At 58.9% G+C, this 7,379-nt stretch overlaps 1 long non-coding RNA gene across 1 annotated transcript; it reads left to right on the forward strand.

Annotated features, from left to right (window-relative positions):
• Window positions 1-634: 634 nt before the first annotated feature.
• Window positions 635-5,875, forward strand: LOC128136381 (uncharacterized). Its single transcript, XR_008233345.1, has 3 exons — window positions 635-897; window positions 4,193-4,362; window positions 5,807-5,875. It is a non-coding gene; the product is annotated as an uncharacterized LOC128136381 (long non-coding RNA).
• Window positions 5,876-7,379: the final 1,504 nt, after the last annotated feature.

The raw sequence follows: 7,379 nt of genomic DNA on the forward strand, positions 1-7,379 counted from the left end.
CGACATTGCCTTTACTTTCCTTGTTCTGTCGCTTTTCATCCTGCTGTCACTGCTGGCTCTCCCGCTTTCCCCAGGAGGGGACAGCAGTGACAAAGACCATTAATTTGGCATCCAGCTGCTCCAAAACCCCATCCTACCCCCAAGCTGTCGCCCTGTGACTGATGCCTCTGAGCACCACAGATACCAAACCTGCAAACAAGACATTTGGGAACGTGGGGACAGAGATCGTCTCGCAGCCCTGCCAGCCCCCATGGCCACCAGCCGCCTCTCGCTGATGCCCAAAGCTCTCCCCTTCCTCATGGCGCTGCTGGGAAATGTCCCCTCCTCACCCGCCTCGAGCCCCCTGGCATCTGGGGGACCACGGCCCTTCCCAGCTCTGCCTTTGCTCTTCCCGATCTACCTACCAATTAGGACCAACAAATGAGTTATTATATGCACACAATCCCGGCACGTGCGCGAGCCAGACCCACACACCCCAAGCCCGTGTGGGCAGACCCTGACCCGGCCAGCTTCCGTAATTATCTCCTGCAAGGCAAAACAATTAGGAGTTTTTACTCTCCTCTCACTCCCTTCCCCCTTCCTCTTCATTGTTCTTGGCAAAAAAAGGTTAATTAAACTCAGAAAATATCCCTTTTCTCCCCCCTCCTAAGCATGAGACTGTTAATTTTCTCTTTATATTTGTATTTAATTAATTCCTGCAAAGGCTCTGACTATATTTTTTTGGTATAATTTCTTCCTTTGTCTCTCTCTCTCTCATTGTTAATCCTTGCATATTCAGTTTTTCCCCTCCCTTTTCTCCTAGATTTGAAATTCTATTACCATTTCAGAAGGCAGGCGTTTGAAGAGAAAATTGAATACCCGTCCAGTCTTGATAAGAAGGGACATTTGGTACTAACGGTAATTTGTGAAGCAGATTTTCCCCCCACCCCGCGGTCGGTCCCCCCCCTTCCCTTGCTCTCCACGCTCGTGGTGGAGGATGCGGGTGTGCCACGGGGACGCGGGGGAGGATGCCACAGCATTGCCTGTGGCTTTTGCAGCCCCCGGGTGGCTGCATCAGGGCCACGGTGCCCCGGCAGCCCCGTGCGGGGATGGGGTGACACGGTGACGTGCTGTGCCCGACAAGTCCCACGTGCCTTCAGCCCCCAGGAGCCGACTCTGGACCCCCACTTTGCTCTTTTTGCACAGAGGTGATGCCCTGCCATGTCGCCGCCAGGGTTTTAGGGGAAGCTGGACTGTGCTCGCAGGATACCCGTTGTTTTCGGGGAGAGCTCCCCTCCTCAGCCCCACCGGCAGCCACCGTGCCAGCAGGACGGAGAGCAGCAGCCCTGGCCCCCCCCTGTGCAAACCACGAGGAATTTCCTCTCGGGACATCCCCGTGGCCTCTGTCTGTCTGGGTAACGCGTCTGCATTGGGGTGTCTGGTTTTTGGGCGCAGGGTCCTGCGGCCCCTGCGTTCGGGCCATGGGTACGGCCGTCACCCTGCGCCCGTTCCCACCCCGTCCTCGCACCCTGGTGTGGGTGCGGGGCTGTGGGGGTACCCCCCGTAAGGCACCTGCTGGCCGTGGAAAAACGGGTCCGGGGACTCACGCTGAATTCCCCCCCCTTCCCCGCTCCGGGCTCGCTGTCGCCTCCCTGTCACTTCCCTCGGCTCGGGGCACCCAGTGCCAGACCCCCATCGCCCCCGAGGGGTGCGGAGCACCCACCGCCCCGTGGGGCCGGGGACCCTTTTTTTTCCGTGGGCCCGGGCATCCCTTCTGGCAGGCAGCACAAGATGGCACTGTCGGTCCGCGCTTCTGCCGGTGCCGCTTCCCGGCTCCCGCTCGGCTCGGGGCCGGGGGAAGCCCGGGGGCCCCGGGGCTGCGGGGGGAGGCCGGGACAGAGGGTCCGGGGGCTGCTCCCCGGCTGCCCTCGGCGGAGCTCTGCGCTTGTCGAAAGCCGAGGCGCATCCCCGCGAGCATCCCGCACGACCCGGGAGCAGCGTCCCCAACGGGGGAGAGGTAAAAGCCCGGCGGTGCCCGGCTGCGGGACTTGGGCTGAGGCCTGGCCAAACTCGTGTCACCTGTGGCCCGCAGGGGACGGGAATCCCGGTTACGGCTCCGGGCTCCCGGGATGGGTGCGCGCTAACCGAGCGGCCCGAGGGGCAGGAGCTGATCACCGCTGCCGGCTGGGCGATGCCCCGGCCTTCAGGAGAACGTCCCTCACCCTGGGACAGGCTGGGACCTGCAACCCCCCGGCGGTGGCAGGAGCCTCCCCGGCAGGACAGGACGGCGGACACCAGTGTTTCTGTGATCCCAAACAGCCCCTGAGCAGGGCCTGGGTGTTACGCTCCTGCTTGGGTGGCACACGACGTGACTCTGCGCCCTGCTCAGGCTGGAGGGTCCTGGGCCCTGGCAGGGCTGGAGCACGCTGTGCCCGTGGGGTGCTGGAGGATTAAACAGGAGCCCCAGGGAGACCCCCCCCACCATGGCCCTGAAGCGGAGCTGGTGGGACGTGATGGGGAGCTGATGCGGGACGTCAGAGTCCAGAGAAACTTTTTAGGTCCAGAGATAGCAGCCTGGGGGTGGCGGGCAGGGGGACGACTGCCAGAGCTGCAGAGCCCCCGGGGAGCAGTGCTCTCCCCACCTCCCTCGCTGCTGTGTAAATCATGACGGCTTGGACTGAGCTGAAGTGAAATATTCCCTGTTTCCTTGCCCAAATCTGTAGTTTCCTTCTGGCTCCAAGGCTCTGGGCCATATTGCACATTTGAATTTAAAAGCAGATTTGCACTTGGGCTTGTTATTTATTTATTTATTCTAGGATTATTATTTTCTTTAAAATCGAAGTCCTTTTTTGCTTCAGCTCGGTGCTTCCTCCTGGAGCAGTGGCTGACGGACCTGGGTGCAGAGGGCTGGGGGCAGGAGGCAGAGGTTGGTCCCCAGCCCCGAGGGGTGTCCTTGGGGATGTCTGGAGCCGGGGAGAGCCTGGGAGCCCAGTGCTGGCTCCCAGCCCTGAAAAGGGAGGTGCAGAGTTAAGGCGATAGCTGGGGATGCTGATGGGCACCCCGCTTCCCCTCCCTGCTGTAGGATTTGCCATCTGCTGTGTGAGAAGAGGCATTTGCTCGCTTTGGGGATGACACGTCCCTGCGCAGCATTGCTGGGCTGCCCTGGCCAGGCTGCGCTCTGCCCTTGCAGAAGCGGGGAAGGGGGGGTACAAACGGAGGAGCGTGGCAGTGGGCAGCGATGCCGGAGGAGTGAGCCCCGCTGCAGGAGCAGCTGCCCTGTGCAGCACGCCCGGCAAGCCCATCTCGCCATCAGGCTGCTAACAAGGATTAATTGCCTGTGCTGGGCTCCTGTGCGGGGCCACATGCTGCTGCTGCCTGCCCTCCGGTGCTGGTCCCCGGTGGCTCCGTGGGTAATTTATGGCCACGTCGTTGCAGGCAGCTGTTTGCAGGTTGGCAGCTTTGCTGCCGGGCACGTGTGCCTCGGTTGAGGCACTAAATAATCCCGTTGGCTCTACTCCCCATCCCGGCCAGGCTACCTGAGCTGAGCCACGGGTAGGGGGGCAGTGGGGTGGGAGTCCTCCCACCCAGACCCTGGCCCCAGCACCAAAAATTACTGGTCCACCCCCGTGGGCACTGGTCTCCTTGGGCCAGGGGAGCAGATGGCTGCAGCCACCTCGTGATGGCCTTGTTGGAGCAACCGATGGGGTCCCTTAATTACCGATGCCACAATTAAATGGGATTCACTGATCACTGCTAAGTCTTGCTCTCTCACTGAGTGCAGGGCAGGCAAGCACAGGCAGCCGGTGTCTTGCCCGACGGAGACCAACGGTGCTGCTGGCAGCTCGCTCCATGCCCTGGGAAATGCGTGGAGACATATGCTTCCCCAATCTGCTTGATCCTTGGTGCGTTTCAGCTATCCCCTGGAAATGGTCTTGGAAGGTTTTAGTTGGGGAAGGCGGCACCAAAGACACTGAGGCAGTGAGATGCTGGCTGCCCTGTGGCCCCTGCCATGCTGCAATGGAAAGGGCTGGAAGGGACAGGGAGAAGTTGGAAGTGGAAGGAAAGCCCCAGCCCCAGGAGTGCGTGCTGGATATTTTCAGGAATGTGGGCTCTGTTGGAGCTGGATCTCTGCCCTAGGGTAAACCAAGTCACTCTGAACCCAGGCCAGCCTGGCTAGAGGTATAAGCCCAACATATAATCCTTTGCCTTTAAGGACTTGGTGTCTCCTGAGTCGTGTCCTGGCTCAAGACAACTGGAAAAATGGAGCAACCACCTCCCCAGGGTCCCCTTGTTGCAGGGAGCACTTCCAGCGTCACCTTACCAGTTTGCAAGACAGGAGGATGTGACCTGACCTGGTACCCACAGCCAGCATCACGTCCGCAGGTGAGATGACCTTGGGGATGGATGGGTGGACCGGGGGGTGCACTGGGGTCCCCTGGGCTGTGTGTGGGGCAGGCCAGGGGGCCGTGCTAGCTGCTGGCCTTGGCCATCGGTGGTCCCAGGGGAGCACCTTGCTTGCAGCCTGCCCTGGGGCCAGCTGCCGTGGGTCTGCACTCCGGCACCTTTGCTGGAGCAGAAAGGCAACGCGTTTCTAGCGCGCTGCTTCTCGCGAGCAGTAATTGCTTTCTGAGGGGTTTGCTCCATGTTCTTGAGCGCGCTTCCCCGTTTGCTTCATGGGGAAATGTGCAGTCTTCCCTGCTCGGCTCCTTGGGCACTTCTGCCTTTAGGCAAATCCAAGTCTCCTGGCGTGTGGGTGAGGTCCATGGGGAGAGCAGGAACCCGAAGGATGGGGGAGAGGCATTTGGGGGGTCCTGCCACGGCTGGCAGAGCAGGCAGAGCCCCCGGGGGTGTAGGGGTCTTGGGAGGTGGCAGCCAAGCCCCTGCCCTGGGCCGGGGAGATGCTGGGGCAGTGGAGGTGGTGCATACCTGCACGATGGAGGTTTCCTCCCTAACAGAGTGCGGCTTTATAGCCCGGAGCCCAGCGGGATCGCAGCGCGCACAGTGTCATGCTGGGCTTTATTACAAGCCGGTTAATAACTCTGTACTGGATGGTTTGTTAAAGGAGTTAATTTACCCTGGGCTGTTCGCTAATTTGGGCTACAAGCTCAGCTGCAGCTGCGTCAGGCTGAGCCTCTCCTGCTTTAGCACCCCAGCAAAGTTTGCTCTTCGGCCTCACTCTTTGTACCCGGTGGTGGGGTGAGGAGGTGCCCAGCATGGATGGGCTGGGGTCCCCATGGGGTGCCCGCTGGCATTCCTGTCCTTGTGCACCTCAAGCCCTGGCTGGGGCATGCAGCCCCCCCCCCAAACTGTGGGTTCCCTAGGGGTCCCCATTCCTGCAATGGGGGGCCAGCAAAGCCCCGTGGCTCGGCTTGGGCACCTGCCCTCCCTGGTCACCCCCAGGTAGCTGAGCTTCCTTGTGGCACTGTGTCGGGAACCATCTTTAAGAATACATATTGACATTAAAAAAGGCCCCTCTGTACCTATTAATTGAAGTCATTAAATTTAATGGGATGGTTATTGCATGTTAAATAAATACCAGCTAATTATGAAAAACATATTTGCCAAGGTTTAACTATAGAAAAGATGCCTCAATTACATGGTTATTAAACCTCAAAAAATATACACTTTTAATAATGAAGTGACATTTAAATAACATACATTAACTGTCTTATTAAATGTTGATTCTTTTCATATTTGAGGACTTTAATTTACAGCGTGTTCCCTGGCACTAACCATACGATGCATCATTAGCTGTCTTTCACTCATCATTTCATAAACTTTTTTTATAAATAGGCTGAAGTGTTTGTATTTGCTTTTGTTATTCCAGCTCCCGGCTCTCCCTTCGGGTGGTGAGGATGTGCCAGGGGAACGTGCATGGAGAGCAGCAACATCCAGGCGGCTTCTTCAAATCACTAAACCCTTCCTAAGGATGGTAAACCCTTCCTAAGGATGGCAAACCCCTTCCTAAATCTGTCATCCTAAAATAGGCGGGCAGCTGAGATTTTCAGGATTTCTGGCACATCCTTATGGAAAGGACCGCTCTGCCTTGCTCTCGGTTTTCCAGATCAAATGAGTTTGTAAGAAGTAGCCAGGAGATGGGGAGCAGGGTAAGAGGAGGAGCTCAAGGCTGCAGTGGAAGCACCAGCCTGGTGCAGCAGAGACAGGCTTATTACTGTCTCTGGCACCAAACTGTGGCACCACAGCTTGAAGAAGTCAGTATTTCGGGGTGCCTGCACCCCTCCCAGGTGTGAGGAACCTGCCTGGGGAGGGATGCTTCATGGCGCACATCCCCAGCTGCAGTGCCCAGCCCCGCTGCTCACGGGGGATTCCTCTGCAGCCCCGGCAGGACATGGGGCTGGGTACGGGCTGTGGGTTTGCGTGGAGCAGCACAACCGAAGGCTTGCAGGCTCCTTCTGCTTTAATGCATTTATTGATTGCGGTGTACACATCAGGACATAACTTAGAAATCATTCTCCCAGAATCAATTAAAGACCTTGCTAGTAATATAGGCACCTCTTTTAGTTAAAGCCTTCACCCTTCCCTCAAACGCACACCCCACTGTCTCTGCTCTGCTTTTGGGGTATTCCCATCTCCCTCCCAGCCGAGGCTGGGTCCCTCTCCATCTAGGAGCATGGGTGCCAGGATCACCTGCCGGCAGACCTGCTGCTTTTCTGGGAACCGGGGCTGCCCCGGCTGCCTCCCAAACCAGCCATCAGCTACGGGCTGTCAGGGAGCCAAGACCTCTCGTCTCCCGGCCCCGCTCGTAACGTTCCCTGCATCCGCAGCGAGGTGGGTCATTTGTGCTCAGGAGGCCCCAGTGGGCAGCACGACGCACAGAGGCACTTAAGTTAATTATGAAGAAGTTTTGTCCCGCTGGGCTCCCAGGGGAGCGGGGCTGCAGGCTGGGCACGGAGGCAGTCGGCCGTGCTGCCTGGTTTGGGCAGGGGCAGAGCTAAGGGGGGTGGAAGGTCTGCCAGCCCTGCCGTGCGGCCGCTCCATCGGTGCGATGAGTTGCCCCAGCACCAGACCGCGGCCCCGCAGGGTCAGGCGGAGGAGGCTCCTTAAAGGCAGCGAGCAGGGAGCACACTGCGGGCATGGGTATGTGGCACATCCTCTGGCTTCCGAATCAAATGACGGCTGCCACCGCAGGACAGCAGCATGCCAGCTGGGTCCATGTCGACTCTTGAGGGGTGGATGTGACGGACCTTCAGCTGCTCGCACCCCGCGGTGGCTTTTTCCTGGGACACAGCCAGGGCTGTCTGGGCCATGGGGACGGTGTTGGGGGGTTTGGAGGCAAACGGCTTCTCAAGCCCATCAGCTCCTCCTTTTCCCTTCCCTCCTCTTGTGCCGTTTGGTGTCGGCAGTGAGAGTGGGGCGCAGCTCCCAGGTGAGGGGGGCTC

Source organism: Harpia harpyja, chromosome Z (assembly GCF_026419915.1).
Source record: "Harpia harpyja isolate bHarHar1 chromosome Z, bHarHar1 primary haplotype, whole genome shotgun sequence".
Classification (NCBI taxonomy): domain Eukaryota; kingdom Metazoa; phylum Chordata; class Aves; order Accipitriformes; family Accipitridae; genus Harpia; species Harpia harpyja.